The following is an 18,871-nucleotide window of genomic DNA, read 5'->3' on the forward strand; positions in this document are numbered from 1 at the left end:
TGCTTCTTAAAACGTAATTTTATGTTTAATAAATGTTCATCTTACCTTTGTCTTTTCCTGTTGATCTGGAAACATTCAGCTAGTGACTTACATCTCCATGTTGCAGATGCAACATCCTTCAGAAAAGGATTCACCTACATCAGCAGCACGGCTCCTCCCATATTCATGCTGTCTGGGGTTCCTGCATTTCATCAAATGTTAAATAGTTGACAATGCTGGATGAGTCTTTTCCCTAGGTATATTTTTTGGATAAACAGAATTGGTTTAGTTCAACTCCAGGTCACCTAGGATACTTTTAAAAATTGGAATAATTAGTTCCTTTTAATTACAATTTCAACATTCTACTTCCTCTTTTTTTTTTTTTTTTTTCTCTTAAGAAAAAGTTTCTCATCTTCATAGTTGCAGAAAAAAAAGTTGAGTCCTAGTAAATGACAAAGTACAGAAAGTACTTAAGAAATAAACTGATTTTTCAAAAAATCTCTTAGTATTTGTCCCATTTAGGATTTCTAGATGTTTGGTACTGACAGTAGTAAATTCAACTAATTAAGGAATAAAAATGAAATGTTACTTTTTGGTTCTGTGTTATTCTACTGACGCTGTATTTCTGCCACATTTAATTTGAAAGATTCACATGTATAGCTAAGAATATCCCACACTTATCTGCTGGAGAATCAGCTGCTGCAAGTACTACTAACTTGTACACATGTTTTCAGCTGTTCTGACCTGTACACCCACAGAAATGAAATAGTTATCTCTCTTTAGGAGAAATGAAAAAAAAAAAGGGGGGGGGGAGGGGGCGGAGGGGGGAAGGCACATCTTTTTACTCTTCTGTTATCAGGTTTCATCTCAGCTTTGCTCTGAAATAATTTAGTTTCATATCACAAGTACACCAAGGACAGTTTTGGGAAGTTGCATGCAGAATATATGCTTAAGAAAGGCAGTAATGAGTTTTACCGATAAAAATACCAGTAAGTTATACACATCTTTCTACAGGAAGTCACAGAAGATAGGATTCAGCTCACGTAAACTGACCATCCAAACTGTAGATGTCCAGACTAATCTTGTTAACTGGGCACTTCAAGAAAAAGATTCCATTTTACTCCAGTACAGCTATGTAAGAGATGGGATGGGCTATGTTCTTGGCCATGCCTCTCTTCAGTGATACAAATCTAGCCTACAATGTTGGGCAACTTTTACAAAGCTAAAGTGATTCTTATCCACAAAGCTGTTGTAGCAGCAGTTGATTATGACTTGAGCTTTAAACTCAGACTTGTCTGGCCCAACAGGGTAGATGAAGATGAAAAGAAAATTCTATTTTAGCTAAAAATACAAGGGTGAAGGTAGCCGTGAGCCATAGCCGTGACTAAGAGAAATTGTTCATTGCTGATCTGACTGTGTTGTAGGAGTAGCCAAGCCTCAGTAAAGCCAAGTAACTGCTGCAGGGAGGAGGAGGCTGAGGAAAGAGCTTTGGGTGGCAATGCTCCCGTGCAGCTGTAGCTTAGTGCTGGCCTCTGATCAGCCTTTGGTCAAGAAGTGCCCAGGTCAAGAAGTCCCCATGGTCAAAGCTCCCTCGTTTCTGTTGTGTGCTTTTGCAGTCAAAGAAAGGGCCAGACGGGCCCTTAAAGATCTCTTGTGGTTCCTGAGTCACAGTCTCTCCCTAACAGCATGTTTCCTTTCTGCATCAGTTCCACGGGGAGGTGCACCCTCTGCAGTGTTTTGAAAAGACATTTCACAGGACAGAATCCTCCACTGCACCTAGCCAGAGCCTGGAAATGGGGAAGAAGCTGGGGGGATGGGGGTTAAGGAGGAAGATTTTGAAATCAGCAAATTTGATTTTCCTGAAGCTGAGCTGGCAAAAGTTACACCAACAGAGAAGCTCTCATAGCTCTCGCAATAGAGGCTGGATCGGCAATCCCTCCCGCTGCTTCCCTTCCCTTCTCTGGGACAGCATTTGTCTTGTTTTGGCAGGAGCAGGAGGATGTTTTTGATGCCAGCTGTAGCTGTTGGGAAAGGACAGCACAGCTGATCTCAAAAGTGGGGTAGCCAGGGGCGTTTTCAGGGAAGGAGAATCCTGCTGCACGTGGAAGTCAGGTTTTGGGGTTTCAGGCTCACAAAAGTGCATGCCTTCATACATGGGAGGAAGGTGCCATAAATCAAGATTTCTGTGTGTATGATGAAGAAAATCATGCCTTCAATAGAATTAAATTTAAATGCGTTCATGCATATCAATGAGCTGAAATTACTAACGTACTAGTGGTAATTTTTATCCTGTTTTCTTAAATTCTTTCTCATTTATAAATTTTGGTATTCCCTAATGGTTCCTTGCTAGGGAACACAAACTAACTGTGTCATAAAATTGCTGATTTAGAAAACACATTTCATTTTTTCCCATTGTTACAAAAAACAATACGTGAGGCTGAAACCTACAGGAAGCATCTCTTATCATTTCCAGCCACAGACTCATTAAAGACTCAGTGTCTCACATTTGCGGCTATGTTTCTCGAACCAGAAATTACAAACAAGTCATTGCACTTTAATAAACGGTGAGGTTGCCCCTCATCTATCTATCTGTGTGGGAGTTAACATGGATGGTGAATAATAACCCCCGTATGTGAGGTGGACCAGGAGCAATATGCAGGGTAGGAAGTCTGGTAGAAATCAGTTCATGCTGTGGGAGCTGGGGAAGCACAAAATATTTTGATCTTGTGGAGGCTTACGGGTGCTCAGACACTTGGAAATACACCTGCCACCCATCTGCCACTGGAGCTCAAAGTCCTTAAATTTCCCACCAAGGGCTTAAGATTAAAGATTCTTCAACATCAGGTGGGGGGAAATAAATCAAGCACAGAGGAAAGTTTCCTTCACGTTCTAGTGGGGGTATTTTATTTTCACAGAGCCATAGGGTTGGACTAAATAGGAAACAAAGAACCCTCAAAAATGAATGTGTGTTTTGTTTTGGTTTAATCTGCTCTTTTTTCATTTGGCTGATAGCCGATTCTTAGGCATTTCTTCAGTGCTTAATCGCTCAGTAAAGACCAAGGAAAATGCTGCTGCAGATGCTTTTGCACTGAATTTTTACTCACTGTCAGCAAGATAGGCTTGTTGTTTCTCTGCCACTGATTTCATTTTTTAAAAAAGGAATCTAAGTCATGTAGGAGAAGTGGCAGCTCAGAGAGGTCCAGCAGTGTGGCCATCTCAACTGGGATAGTTATTTGTGTTCTCAGCATCTTCATTGGTGCCACACAAATATACCGGGGCATCCCCCCAGAGGTCTTCAGATTAATATTCACACACCTAGGTGTATTTTACTGCAGTGATTGCTTCCACACCTGCTGCCAGTGAAAGAGCTGGGAGCCTGCTCAGTGACGTGCTCCATTGACCTCAGTGTAGGGTGAAGAGGTTCAAGCTGGCATTTGGCTGCTGTTGTCAGGCCGGTAATATCTGTGGGTAACAGCACACAGCCTGTGGGTGAGTTTCAGTGGCCCTCAAGTGCTTGAGGCCATCTGCATTTCTCACTTCAGGAGCTTCATATTATTGCAGAAGTCACCAGGAGGCACTGTTACCTCTGCCCTCAGAAGACCGCTCATCTGGCTGGAGTCACACTTCACACCTCGCTAACTTTGCAACAGCAGAAGGTGTGGCAGGTGTAAAACCAGATCTCCTGGGGTGTGGGGTGGGTCCTTTTGGGGGACAGGAGAAGAAAGGGAAATTCCACATTACTCATGGGGAGGGTGTCTGGGGAGGAAGGGCAGGACATTCACTACTTTTACTCAGGCAAGGTGTGCTTCTGCCTCTCAGTTCCTCCCACCCCTCCCCTCCTCTTGCTGCAGTGGGGTGGTGAGCAGCAGGCAAGTCACTCCCACCTTCAGGCTGGCAACAGGAGGCAGCAGGGCAGAGATATCCTCCACAAACAGGAGCTTCATGTTAGGCTGGGTGGCCCAAAGAGCAGAGATGGTCATTAGCAGAGATGGTCACCTTTGGTCTTGAGAATGACAGCTCCAGCACAAAGCAAGGGAGGCACTGTAAAAATATGCTAGTAGCGTATTAACTTGCTGCTTAAAAGCATACCGTTTTTATTATTATTTATTTATTTAATAAAACAGGTTTATTCTTTACCCATTCAGCCTTCTTTCTTAAAAAAGACCTTCTTACCTAAAGGAGCAATTTCAGGGGAGGTCACCAACTCCATCCGTGGCAGCAGCATTACCTTGCAGGACAGGGAACACATGCTGGTGCTGCACCTCCCCAGCAGCCCCATCTACCAGTGGGCCTTCATAGCAGCCCCCTGCCTTGGACTCCCCTGTAAAACTCTCCCTTCACCTGAACAGCACGACCCTACCTTTTCATCTTGTCTGCTGCCTCCACAACATAACCTGTTCTTTAGCACCCCTCTCTGTCACCCTGTGGCTGCTGTCTTCTGCGGAAACCAGCCGTGCTCCATTTTAGGCCTCAGGCAGCAGCCTCCAGCACTGGTGACAGCTGGGGCTTATCACCAAATGCTGCAAGCCTATGAGATGTTTAGCACAGCTTTGCTGAGGCACGTCTTCAAATTTTGGCTTCCACTTATAGAAATGCACCTCACTTTTCAGTGCAGAAATGGCAAGCAGCAACTGGCTTAGAGGTGTTACCCCAAACTGTGCCTTCCTCGAGAAACGCTGCTTGCCCTAGAGACGCTGCAGTGGCTCACAGGTCTTTTTGTGCTTTCTCCCCCCAACTATCAGTGGCATCACAATTATTCAAAAACTTCTGACTGAAAACTTCTTACTTCCCCCCTCGTTTGGCGAAAACAAGCAGAGCTCTCATGCTATCAAACTGGTTTTCTGTAAGATTTTTATGGTGTGCTATATGCATGATATAGTGATAACAGTAATCTAGTTAACCTATAGGGCCAAACTGAAGAGTTTGTTTGGGGTTATAAAGGCTTTTGTTGGCATCCAACAGTCTCTGCTGTGGCTTTGAACCCATTTTTTATTATTGTGTTACAAAGAGTTTCAACAAAAGGCACAAATGAAGATCTGCAGATGCATTCCTGAGACATGCAATGGAAATGAAGATATGTCAGGAACTTCCTGAGAGAATTGCAGAACTGAAAATACACTTAATCTGGAATAGATACACATTGCAGTTTTATTTGGGACCTGAAAAGACTGCTATTTTAGAGGTCAGATTGCAGAAACCACAGAAAAGTGTATGCCGTGCTTTGCCAGAACATGACTGCAACTTCTTCAGGAGACAATTTTTGTCACTAAAAACAGCTCAGTGTGGACAGCAAAAAAGCTGACCTGACGGGGAATCAGAACGTAATATCATAGGAATGGCTCTGACTTAGAAAAACAAGATGTACATCAGTGCAGGGGCCCTGCACCCTGCTCTGTACCACACCGCTTGGGCTTAAAGAAATTCTTCTAAAGCTTCTTTCCTGTTTGCACCATTAAAGGAAATGACAGAAGACAATACAATAAGCATTCAGTCATGCAGCAAAGGAATATCTGGACTGAGATCAATGTGCATTGTTGCCTGGGTCAAGGATAAGTACAGATGAGTCGACAGAGTCCGCAGTTAAAAAAACTGAATGGCAAGAAGGCCTACAGATTAGCTTTAAACTGTATACATATGTTTGGTTTCCTCTTTGCGATTAGTATTTGCATTGTTGGTACGTTTGGCGTTAGCACGTTACAAGTACATTGTCTAATAATGTCGTGGCTTTTGTCACCCGTTTATGGGCATGGCCCGTCACGTAACGTGGCCCCTAATGTCTGAAAAACACAGCAAAGCTCGGCACAGCCGAAAAGTAGCCTGGTGCTCTGCACCTCCAGGTGCTGGCCTGGCTGCTCATGGCTCAGCCTCACTCTGTCCCCACTGATGAGGCAAAACTGGCCGTGAAAGCAGCCCTGCAGACCGTGGCAGCACCCATGGGAGCCCAGGCTGCACCCATGGAAGCCCAAGGCTTGCCACAGCTGAACACCTGATCCAGCGGGCTTTCATGTGGGGCCGCCGCTCCTCTGGAAACATGCAGCTGAGAGGACACCTGGCCCAGCGAGCACCCGGCATGGCTCTCCTCCCCCAGCTGCCTGGCACTTGTATAAAGGCCTCCCGAGCTGTCCTGCTTCCTTCCTCACCTCTTTCCCCTCCCCACAGTGCTCACTGCAAGCACGGATGTGCTGCACTGGTGTCCAACAGCAGCTCAGGCCTGCAGAGGGTGGAGGAGGCCCACACCACCCCGCTCGCACCCTGCCCAACCTGAGCTTTGCTCCATGGTCTCTGCCACCGCTGCTCCCCAACGGGTGACCTGCTGCAGGATGCCACCCCGTCCCAACAGCACTCCTGTCCATCAGACTGCTCAGCGAGAGCCCATGCATGAGCGGGGCTGTTCCTCAAGTCCCCCCCAAGAACCTTTGCTGCTCTGCGCAGGAGGGTTTTGCAAGCTCATCTCTGCAAGCAAAAGCAACATGGGCTTAAGGAATAAAATCATAGCCATGTGTAAGGGGAATTAATTATAGAATACCCCTTGGAGCTGCAACAAAATTATCCCAGCCTTCACAGAACCAGGAACAGCATTTCACCCTCACTTTTTTCATCCGGTGGTCTTGCAGGAATAATGACAAGACCAAGAGTGCTGACCGATGCTGACCGATGCTTGTGTTGTAGAACTAGGATCCAGATTTCTGAATTGGGCTGCGATACCGAGCCCTGTGGAAGTGCACAGCACCAAATCTCATTTGCTCTCTCATTCAACTTCCTTTCTGTGAGAAAGAACGGTAAATCTTTCTGTATCCTGGTGAAAGGATTTCTTAGCAAACGTGCAGCTGGAAATATCAAAAGCTTTTGTGGCTGTAACTGCCATGCAATTAATAATTAACAAGCAATAAAATCATCTGCTATATTTTTACCCTTTTATTTTTCTTAAAAAGAAAGAAAACAACAGTTTTCTGTTGAGACGGTGATGACACCTTTAAGCAACGGTGCACGATAAATTAAGAAACTGGGTGGAGTGCTTCCTTCCTGTTATCCGTTTGTAATCAGTGAGAAGTAAGAGACAAGCAGGGTATCTTACATCACATCTGAAATACAGACTTTTTACACTGAAAGACGGGGGTCTCTCACCTCCAAAGCTCAGCTCTGGGCCCAATCCTGAATCTTTTTAAATGCCTGAGTGACTCCCCCCTGCCTCGGCATGTGGGATCACTGGCTCTGGACAGCTGATAACTCAGGTTTTGATTTCTCTTCTTACTCAGTAGGCAGGCTTCCTTCTTGCACACTGATCACACTTAGTGTTGAGGGTTGAAGTAAACACATCTTTGGGGGTGTTTTGGCAGCAGCCAAGACTTGAAAGCATCTGCTCATCCAGACACAGGGGAATGTATTTTCCCAGCTACCATGTGATACAAAATGTAGTTGGAAAGAAACAGAAAAGTAAAGGAATCCTACCTCTCTGTAAAAGCCAGCTACGACCTCATGTTTCAGCAAACGGTGATCTGGAGATGATGGGTACTCCAAAACTTCTACGTGACAGATTCCAGTTTGTCACATCCTACACCACAAGGACAAAACCAAAAACCAACCAAACAACAACAAAAAAACTCCCAAACAGGTGCAAAACACAACTGAAACATGTCAGTTGTTAATAATATTAATAATAACAAAAAGCATTAAAACCCTATTAGTTTTAACCACAGTCATAGCGTCATAGAATCATAGCATCATTAGGGTTAGAAAAGACCTCCAAGATCATCTGGTCCAACCACCCCCCTACCACCAATGTCACCCACTAAACCATGTCCCTAAGCACCATGTCCAACCTTTCCTTAAACACCCCCAGGGATAGAGACACAACCACCTCCCTGGGCAACCCGTTCCAATGCCTGACCACTCTTTCGGAGAAGAAATGTCACATAATTTCCAACTGAAACCTCCTCTGGTGCAACTTGTGGCCATTCTCTTACTCTTACCACTAATTATCTGCAAGAAGAGGGTGACCCCCCAGCTCACCACAACTTCCTTTCAGGTAGCAGTAGAGAGCAGTACATCAAATACGTTGGTTCCATAAGATGCATGTATCAACCTTTTCAGGAGCTGGACATTTTCTTTCCTGTTTTGTCCAAGAGGTAGAGTTTGCGGCCACAAGGAATTGAGAAGATGGGCAGCTTGAGGAAAGACACCTTCCTATTTTCTCTTCCTTTATGTATCCAGCAGCTTGGTTAACTGGGAAGCAGGCGGGCAGGAAGCATTGGTTTCCTGCCAGCCTGCCCACCACTCAGTCAACTGTCGAGGTTGGTTGAGGTGTGGCAGGAAACAAGCCTTGCTTGTGGCTAGGGCAACCGAGCTCCCTTAATGACCACCACAGATTTTCTGAAACCTTTACATGTCTAGTAACACAGATTTTGACTAAAGCTTTGCTACTATTGACCTCAGTTGATCAGTCCCCATGTGTGTCTCCTACAATACTCCCCGAAACTGAGTCCCATACCCATCTGGGAAAACTTTGGCTGAAGTGGTCCTATTGGCAACTCCTGGGAACTGTGGGGCAGAGGACCAAGACAAAGTCCAGTTGTAGGGGACCACTCAATTGCCTCAACTGCAAGAGTGTAGAGGGACCACCAGACCACTGCCTTCTGCAGAACCACAGATATTTGTCTCTTGATCTGACTCACTCTCTGGGAGGGCTTCAGAGAAATTAGTAAGTGGTTGTGTTATCAGAGAGCGTCCCATCCACCTAATTTAGGGGGCCCAGCTCAAACCGATGCATAGAGAATGGCAACAAGTGAGTATGTTTTCCTCCAACCCAAATCAGCTGAGCTCCTGATGACTCCGCTTGCCTCTGCCTGGGAGAGAGCTGCCCCTGCAAAATAGTGGACTGAGGTTTGGATCTTGCCGCCTCCCAGCCCTCCTTCCCTAGAAATAACACTTGAGGTCTTCAGTCCTGAGTCCAGTCCTTAAGCTGCTATTTAAATATGTTTTTAACAAAGAAAAATGACAAACAGAATTGGATTTTATGTGACTGGTGGGAAAAACACCTCCAACCATTAAATACAAAGAAAGAAATTCCAATTCCTTTTTTTTTTTTTTTTTTTTTTTTTTTTTCCCTGTCTTTTTCTTGTTGTTGTTGTTCCTGTTTAGTGTGTTCAGTGGCTCCTTTACACTGCCAGGAAAAGTAAGGGAAACACATTTGGGGATGCTACCCTGAAATAGCATTAATAGCAAGAGGAAGTCACTTTTAAAGTTTTACTGAGAGTCAAGATTATCAAACTGAAATCTGCCTAGTAGGGGTTAGTTAGGCCAGCAATTAGTCAGCAACATGTAATTTTCTAAACGATTTCAAATGCAGTTATTAGTTTTCTTGAAGCTGAGTCATCTCAGGCTAAGGCTGTAGCCAGTTCGTGCTGTGCAGGTGGTTTTATTCACAGCCAGCTTATGTACTGATACACTTCTCTGCAGTCTGCAATAGAGGCAACTGTGCTGGTCATGCTGGAGCAAGAAAAACCTTTCACAAGGATAAATTTTTCCCAGAGTTCATGTTACATTCTCATAGCACAGACTCTGGTGTTTCCAGCTCTGCACTGTGATTTGTTTTTACCAGATGCTCTTCTAAACAAGTCAGAGAGTTTTCCATGGCAAGGGGAGGGGAACAAGGAGCAGAAAACATGGGCCAAAAACGTAGTCTCCGTCATGTCAGAGGAAACCTTGTGCAAGATTTTGTGTGCTGTCTGTTGTAGGTGGTCGTGATATTGTGAGGTTTCTGCATATCAGGGACATGGGTTCAGATTGCATCAGATGCATCAGAGGTGGCAGCCACAGGACTGGAAGCAGAGGTCTGGTGCTTCACAAGGGGAGCTTTAGTTTCAGTTGCAAGAAACTGGAGCACCTTTTGCTACTCAGTCCAAACATCGCTCCCCTCCCAGGAACAGTCTCCAGTCACCAGGCTGCAGATTCATTCTGCATAGAGAATAGTTTAATATTTTGTGTAACACAGACCAGGAAATATGAATTCTGCATCTGAACTTGTGCTTTGCTGCATGCCACAGTACTTCTGATGAGACTGGGTCTTTAGCCTTGTTTTTCTGTCATTCCTGATTTCGAAGCTATGGCCCCTGCCTATCCCTGCCAAAGAGATCTTTCCCCTTTCCCTTGCTCTCCCGCTTTGCCCTTCTCCTTGCACACCATAGACTATTCACTCCCCTCTGCCATCTATCATCACTCTCCCTCTCTCTCCTCCAGCCTTTCTCACATTTCTTCCTGCAATAAGGTCTCACTCACCTCTTCCCACTCTCCTTCCACATGGCGCAGGAAAACTTAAAAATATAAGCAGGAGTCTCATTTGGAGAATGCCCCCAGTTTTGCAGAGAAACCAAGGGACAAGTGTGAGTGTGCTTGGAAGATAAGATGTTGAGTGTCTGAAAGTCTTGAGACAGTTTAGTTCTGGGAGGTAGCCAGGACATTCACCTCAATGTAAAAAGCAAGATATATTTCTGGATGAGATGGAACAGATGTAGTTGGAGAGATCCTGGCTTCAAACTACATTGCAGTCCAGTACCTGAATCCCCCCCCCCCCCCTCCTACACGCACACCACGAAATGCAACACCCTTTTCAAGCAAAGCAAAGACCTATACCATGTACTACTACTATTGTTACTGAATTAGGCAGTACTCATTTTCTATGACAGAAATGTCCTATGCTGAAACAAAAATGTCAGATTGAAAGCACTGAAATGAATCACTTTGGCTTTGAGTTTTTTCCCTTCATTTTCTATTGGGCAGAATTGCATGAACGTGCAGTTTGGAGAATGAATAACCAACAGTTGAAACAGTTTGACACTATGAAAGCCTTGCAGTTGGACAAGGAAACAGGTCATATCTCCTTGTGCAAGTCAAAAGTGTTAGGTGGGTTTTATCTTCCATCATACACCTGATCACGTACATAGCACATTGGGATGCTGACTCTAGGTTTACAAGAAATGGGCCAAGACTGTTTACTTATTTCCTGGAGAGTTAGGATGAGTTTTTTTGTTGTTGTTGTTTTTGTTTGTTTGTTTGTTTGTTTTTCTGGGGAGCTCCATAGATTGTGGCATGATAGCACTGAAATGGATAGCTGAGGTCTGGAGTTTCACTGGATGTGTAATGGCATCATAGTACAGCCAGCTCAATGGCATGGGCAAAAATGAAATTTGCCACCTGGACGATGAGGGCTGAAATAATATATTCTGTTCTTGTCAGTGCTGGCATTACAACTTGGTTCCAAGCTCTGGTGGGTGGGTGTTAGGGAGTGTGGAGACACCAGGATGGCTGTGAGGAGGGCCTCTCCTCCTTCTCTTGACTGGTCACCTGCCTTCCCTCCATCCCTGTGAGGAGTTTACCTTACTGTGGGGCATTTTGTGTCTTGGAAATCTTGCCTGCCTAGAATGCACAAAAATGTTTATGTCTTGGAGACTTGCCCAGACCTCCAAGCACCGGACGACAAAGAAGCAGAAGTCTCATAGACTAATCTTCTGCTTTCTTTGCCCTCTGCTATGATACAGAAGGGACATCAGCAGACTCTCTTTCCTCCCCTCTGTTCTGCTTGTCCCCTTCCCACGGTTCTGGGACTTGTTCTGTCAGCTTCCCTTGCTCCTGCCACCTCCCATCACTTCCCTTCCCTCTCTGCTCCTCATTTCTGTACAGATTCACCTTCCCACCTCCTTACTCCCAGTGCACAGAACTTCTTCCTCACTGTTGCCCATCTACCACCACTCTGTTCACACTCCCACATTGCACAGACCTCCACACATCCACATACCACCTGCATGACCTCTCTTTGCCTCCTAACACACCTAGAACCAAGATGGGGGTCTCTTTTGGAAGAGTGCAATGACAGCTTGCCTCTCCTATTTTTATTGCATCACAGCTAGCATCATGCCACATGCTCCAACGGTCAGGCCTTCCTTCATGCTGACTGCCAGGCCGGGTCTGTCAGAGGGACCCAAAGCGGGTACAGAATTACCCTGTAACTGCACATTTGCTCCTCTGGGAATAAATAACCACATTTAGCCTTAGTGCAGCTCCCCAAGGCCATTTATTTTTTCTCTGCCTTTGTGCAAGTTGTCGGTATGCCTTGAGGCCAGAGAGCGCTCAGTTCCTTGTGTAACTCCTCACTCTGCTTCATATGGGCATCAGGAGCCAGGGGCACATTCAGGTCACCCTCAAGGCTGGCGTGGATTCACACTAGAGGAAGATCTTTGCAGTGGCCCTATAATTAGGAGCTTTCTAACATCACTTAAGAAAAAAAAAAAATCTTTAATTACCAGAGTACTCCTAAATGACTTACAGTAGCAAAATCACAACCCATTCTCCCAGGAGAACGTAGTCAAAGTGCAGATTCATACCAACAGAGGAAGAAACACAAATATTCATAAACTGCTTGAGATGACTCCAGGGAGGACTCGCAAGATGAACTCTTGACCCTACTGAGCTCAGTAAGAAGCTGACTGTGGGCTTGCAAAGGGCCCAAGCTTCACCCAAAGGAAACCAGCCAACCTATAAAAATCCACAGCATCACTCATAATCATTCTGAAAGATGTGATCAGTTTTCAGGGTAATGCTTTCTTAGCACTTAATTGCTTTCTCAGGAAATCTGAAAGTGGACAAATGGGTCCCATCGTATGGATTATCCTGAAACAACAATTATAATAATAACCATTATATGATACTACAGTACCACCAAATATTGTATTTTTTATCCAAAGTAAATGCTGATATATATATATATATATATATATATTTTTTTTTCAGAAAGTTTCTTTAGGGGGTAAAGGTTCTTTAAAACAGGTAGTGAATTAAAGTTATAAAATCTGAAATATTTGTAGACTTAAGGATCAAAAAGTGGAAACGGAGCTCTTTTTCTAAACTGCCATGTTTGAGCTGAAAGAAGACTTGTTAAAAAATAACAACCTAGGAAACAAACCAAATTTCATTAGCTTTTAGGATGTCTGATTCAATATTTTTGCATGCTTTGAGGTTATGAGACTGAAACTCCTTCCTGTTTACCTGTAGGCCCATGGTGAGAAGCGAGTCCGGCAGCTGACACAGACTGACAGTTGATTCAGTTTTTGTATGTGAAAGTGAGAGGAGTCAAGGCAAGAAGAACTTGAGTCTCTGTCCTGTAACTGTGTTTTGTATAAAACTCCCAGATGCTTCTGCATATAAATCAATATAATAAATAGCCCTAGCTTGAGGAATCACATGAATGTTTTGTCCTTTTTTATTTTATTATTTTATTTTATTTTATTCAAAAAAAAAAAAAAAAAGAGAGACTAAACACTCACTTGCAATGAAAACCATGAGTATCCCCGTTAGTTCTGAGAGGGAAAGGGTTAACATCTAGGGCAGATCACAGTTCTTGGTGCCTTGCAGGAGCATGCACCGTGAATCATTGTTACTGGACATAATGTCTGTGAAGGATTTTATTTGTTTAGTTTTACAAAATGTTGAATGAATTTAAAAAAATATACAATTGTATATATATACCAAAATGAATTCTTGCTAGCTGTTAAAACTCTCAGAGAATGGGCCTTACAAATGTCTGTTTCTCTGCATTGCCTATTTTCAAGGTGCCTTGAACGACTAGCTCTGGTGTAGAAATCCAGAGTGCAAGTGTTCAGGGCCAGGAGAGACAGTCCTAACGCTGCCTCTGATAACCCTAACTCAGGTCTCTCTGCAGGCTCAGAGGCTTTTCAGGCTGCAGGCTGAGGTACCAGCCTCTGCTGCTTTCTGTGGGAGGGAGGAAGAACCCGCAGTGTTTGCCCGCGTGGAGGAACCTAAACCCTGTTCAACACGAGTGCAGCACTGCTCTCAGCACCAGGCACAGGAGCTGTGAGCAACGCTGGGGAAAGTGTTCTCAGCCACACTCACCCACAGTGCTGGTGGGGAGAGTGGAAGATACTGAAGTCTGAACATTTTCTGGGTCACTGCTCCCACGTTTGGAGATAATTCCCTAAGCGCACAGCTGGGATGTATACCTTTCCCAGCCTTTTTGCTGAAGCTCAACTACTCTGCAAAGAGGAATCCAAGATCTGAGTGACAGTATCTTGCAAATATTAATAACCTAAGAAGAAACACATTTCATGGAAAAACACCATCCAACAAGAGCTGGACAATGCTGAGCGCTGATCCTTGTTACTGAAGTCATTGATAGATGTAGTTCACACAATGCATCTCCCATGGAAAATTCCCAGAGCACAGTCTCACTGACACTTCAAATCTTGTTTTGTGTGTTGCTGGGAAGCTCAGACAAGATCCACTTCTGTAGTTTCTGTGGACTTTTGATACGTTTTAGGCAGGACACTGTTTGTCCTCAGAGCAGCACTCAAACCTGAGCCTCATCCTCAGCAACCTGCCTTCCCTCCTTGTTTCCCCTGCCCTCCTGGTGCCCCCCAGGAGCTATGAGCATCCCGTTCAGGAGGGGGAGAGAGACTTGTCCCTCCCCTACACCTCCTACTCTATGAAAAGATGCAGTTTGCAGGTTCAGGCATTGTTTTGTGGGCTGCACAAAACAAAGATTTAGTTTGTGTCAAAGACAAGCCAAAACCCAAACAGTCCTAGCTGGGCTCTGTAGCTGTGAAAATGTCGTACAAAAGGGCATGCTGGGGACATTTCTATTCTCTCTTCCTCTACCAACATCCCAAGTGCAGGACTGACGTTTCCCTCCCCCATAAGGTTTTTAAAATAAAACACACACGTGCCTAGACGAGAAGACATCAGAGCTGTGGAAGGCACATACACGTGTGCATGTCCGGGACTTGTTTTCTAAATCATACAAAAAGGAGTATGGTACAAAACCGAGGTCTGTGTTCAGTGTTGCCATCCAGACTGTTGGAGATGTTTTCTTCCTTGGACTGCTGCTTTTGGGTGGGAGGAATTCATTCTGGGGTGCTGATCGCCCCTGCACTTGCAGGCAGAGAGCCCGAGTGCCAGCACGGGTTCTGCATGGAAGTGCCAGTTTCCCAAAGGCAGCCTGTGCACCTGGTGGGACTGACCTTCACAGCTTCCAGGACAATGGCTTTATGTGATGCTCAGGCTCAGAAATGCCTCAGCTGAATGGGTACATCCAGCAAAGGAACAGTCTTTTAGGGGTAAAAGGTTTTTATGTGCATGAGACCTAACTCCTGACATTCCAGCATTCCCAGCTTTCACCTAAAGACCCTATGTGCAAAGAAGTATCTCAGACCACATATGCACCAAATGTATGTCCAGAATATAAAAGCTGCTGCTCTCTAAATAACTTTTTTTTTTTTTTTTTTTTTTTTTTCTTGCTCTGCTGGGGGACACATCCCAAGTCATGTTGAGAATACTGCTCTAAGCATCTTCTAAAACAGAATTAACTGCTCAAGCCATTACTTAGTCATTTCTACGTTTCGTCACATAAGCTTCACAGAACAGTAAAATGTACTTCATCACAGTTATGCAGAAGACACTGCAAATTCTCTCTTCCATGGAGGAGATCAGAGTCATCTTCTCTGGCCACCTGCACATTCTCAGTGTGAAACAGAAATTGTGTGTAAAGTATGGCATTAGTAACCAAACTGCAGTGGAAGGATAAGATGGCATTTTTTTTGTTGTACTTGAAAAAGTGAAGACATTAGTGAGGAAGGAGTTAATCATTGCAAAATACATGGTCATTTCCTGAGCACTGTGGTTGGATGAATGCAAACTTTCAACTATTTCTAATTCTTCTCTGTCATTTAAGAGGCTTTCAAGGTGCACTGTACATCCCAGATCAGGTAAGGACTGCAGCTTTTCACTTCTTGATTGTTTTTTTTTTTTTTTTTTTTTTTTTTTTCAAAATTGCTTTTTAGTGGAGTCAGTCTCAGCCAGGACTGATTTGTTCACGCTGCTCTTATTTACATCTGAAGGGAGAACAAAGTTCATTGAATCCAAGAACTGCATGTGTGTCTTTGTCCCAGATGTCTGTGGGCATTATAAATAAAGTTAGAACTGCATGGGTTAGTAACAGAGCAGATATAAGGAAGGAGGTATGTTACTACTAGTCAGAGGTCAGAACGATCACAGCAAATACTGCAATAGAAGAGAAAGAAGACTCTTACCACCAGTTTAAGGAGTTCACTTTGCAAACCATGATCAAAATAAGGATTCTCAGGTGTACAGCTTGCTTAAGTACGGAGGGCAGTGGAAATCGTAGTGTGTCTTCAAAGGTCTTTTTAAAAGGAGGAAGAGTGAGCTGCTACATGCTGTAAGAAAAACAAAACCAGATAATTCTGGACCAGTTTTATTCATAAAACTGGACCTGATACTTATCTTTAGCTATTGCAGAGTCACGTATTATAGTCATCCTGAGACTGTTCCTGAGGTTTGCAGCAACTGAACGTATGCACAGAAGTGAGGGTGGAAGCATATCAAAAAAAGATATAATTTCATCAGGGTCTTTTGATGCATAAAAACTGAGCTCAGACAGAGCGGCACCAGAAGGAAGTCTCGCAGCAGAGTGCACTCTTGCATACTGCATTTGTTGTCTCTTAATAGACAGGGAGAGAGAGTATTTGTGTGAACGTGTTTTTTTTTTTTTTTTTTTTTTTTTTAATAGTTCAGACAAATATAAAATAGCCTTCCGCATGGCAGTTATTGTAATAACCGGCTGTCACCAGGTCACCCTGCAGAAAGTGAGCTTGTACATGCTGTGAGAATCTCTGGGTGAAGTCATATACTGGAGATTCAGCTTTTTGGCATTTGCTTTTTTTCTTTTATTCTTTTTGCTTGTAATCAGTTTTAATGTTTGGACATTGGCTCTGCAGCCGTGCCTCATGTTTGGTATAAATGCTTTCTGGATTTTATGCATAGCGATTGGGAGAATCCAGTTAAGGTTTTCAAGGCATTTGTTTTATTCGGAAATATAAGTCCTATCAATTTTTGGACTTAATTCCTAAATCACTGGCACCCTACTTGTGAGATGGTAGCGCTTGGATTTCTGTAATGAAATTCACCCTTCAAATACCCTATGGAGCAGAGATTTGTCACTGAACCCAGATGAACCCAAATCCATCTGACACCAGACTTGTGCCCAGGGTTTCCCAGCTCCCTGCAGGGGATCTGATCAAGAACCCCAGCTCTTCCTTGTGAACACAGCCAGGGAGCATGTCAGCATGCTGCTGGGGAGGAGGCCACAGCATGGGGAGAAACATCTGCATCAACTTTAATCTGATCAGTTTGAGTATTGATGCTGAGCATTTTGCCGTTTCTTAGAGTTGTGTTTGACCTTAGCTGGTAAATACTTGTCATCTATGCTGAAGCGTGTTGCTATTAATACTGCATCTTGCTAGATGAAAGCTGGCCGAGGTATGCCTACCCATCCTTCAGCTGCATTTCCCACTTATTGCCCAGGCATAGGTCAAGTGAAAGTACACACCAGCTTTGTGGGGGGAGAGCAAACTGAACCCAGGACTTCCCTATCACCAACAGCAGCTTACCCACTGCTTCTGCCTGCAGTTTTCAGCATCCCTTCAGGCTCCTTTATTGAAAATGTTTTATTCACCTTCTGTCTTTCAGGGTAGATTTGGTTTCATCCCTGATGCATCTGCCTGGGCAGACAAATTGGCTCTCTCTGATGACTGTAAGTGTAGAAAATAGGGTGTTGGCTTAGGTGTTTTAAAACGTTTGCTCTCGGCACTCTCTCCATCTTCAGCATCTTTGTTTGGTGTGGGAAAAGGCTGTACTCCTCTGTCGGAAGGAGGCATACCTTGTATGTAGCAGCATAGCAGGATGGACAAGAAACAAAACCTAGAAAACCCATTCATTGTATGGTAAGCGTTGTCTCTCCCGGTAGCTGCTGCCTTCTGGCTGAGTGGCTAGAGGGGAGAAACCAGCATCCCACAAGCCAGCCTTAAGAAGTTTCTGTGTGGTGGGCTCCCTCTGTCCTGCTTGAAAGCGCAGAGACACCAGGATTGTTTCTCAGTGCATTTAATTGATGTAGTGGTGTTTTGCATGCCTACTGCAGCCTAATAATTCCACTTCATATTTGCATAGTTTCCACCTTGAAAGCTGTTTTGAAGCAGAAGTCCAGAATGCTTCACCATTGACAGCAAACGTTCACAGTCTCCAAATGGGCAGAAGGACCTTTTTGACATCTGACATATTTTTCTGATGCCATTCTTATGTTTTTCACAGTGTACATGATGAGCTTTAAAATGGAGTTCTTCTCTGAAAAATGATTTTGTAGAAATGAGGCCCTTGATTTGTGCCAAAAAATAAAAAAATAAATAAAAAAAATCTGGATAAAATGAACACATGTTACAAGTAAATGTTATTGGGACTTTGCTTTGGGCTTTTTTCCTCTTACTGCCAGCATCTTGTATTCTGATTGGAACTGGAAAGTCAAGTTGGTGTTCCTCTTGGGCTTACTATTTATACACAGGAGACCTGAGAGGAACTTCTCACCTGACCATTAGGCTTGTGATTTTTAAATAGGTTTAAATTGGGTAGTATATATATATTTTTTTCTCATCAACATTTTGTTGTTAATCAAAGAGAAATATCCCACAAGGTTAATTTTCTTCATCCTTGGAATCTGGTGTTGTCAACTTGATCTGGTCTCTTTTCACACAATTTTCATAGGAAACCTTTAGTCCTTACTGAAAGTTTCCATTGGTAGTCTTATTCTTCAGTGATGCTGAGTATTTAACTAAAGCTAAAAGTTCAGAAAGAGAAAGAGAGTGAGAGAGAGATCCTGTATACTCTTCATGTAACTATATGTATATATATTTAAAGGATGTTAGCCATTATTGATACGTAAAAGAGAGATTCTGCATTTTTGCTTGTGGGCTGAGGAAGAACCAAGTGTTCTCCAAGCTGGGGCAATGCATCTATGAGCTTGTTCGTCAAAAGCAGTATG

General features: G+C 43.9%; 1 protein-coding gene across 3 annotated transcripts in view; it reads left to right on the plus strand.

Annotated features, from left to right (window-relative positions):
• The first annotated feature begins 15,677 nt into the window (after window positions 1-15,677).
• The window catches only part of P2RY8 (P2Y receptor family member 8), a 34,748-nt gene continuing 31,554 nt past the window's right edge, over window positions 15,678-18,871 (plus strand). Inside the window, exons 1-2 of one of the 3 annotated variants that reach the window (XM_035314408.1) lie at window positions 15,678-15,749; window positions 17,530-17,593. The gene's annotated coding sequence lies outside the window, so the exon portion shown is untranslated. Of the gene's footprint in view, window positions 15,750-17,529; window positions 17,594-17,638; window positions 17,784-18,871 lie in introns of those variants that run through there. The other 2 variants (XM_035314464.1, XM_035314531.1) reach the window with 2 other exon arrangements.

This window comes from Oxyura jamaicensis, chromosome 1, assembly GCF_011077185.1.
Source record: "Oxyura jamaicensis isolate SHBP4307 breed ruddy duck chromosome 1, BPBGC_Ojam_1.0, whole genome shotgun sequence".
NCBI classification, from domain to species: domain Eukaryota; kingdom Metazoa; phylum Chordata; class Aves; order Anseriformes; family Anatidae; genus Oxyura; species Oxyura jamaicensis.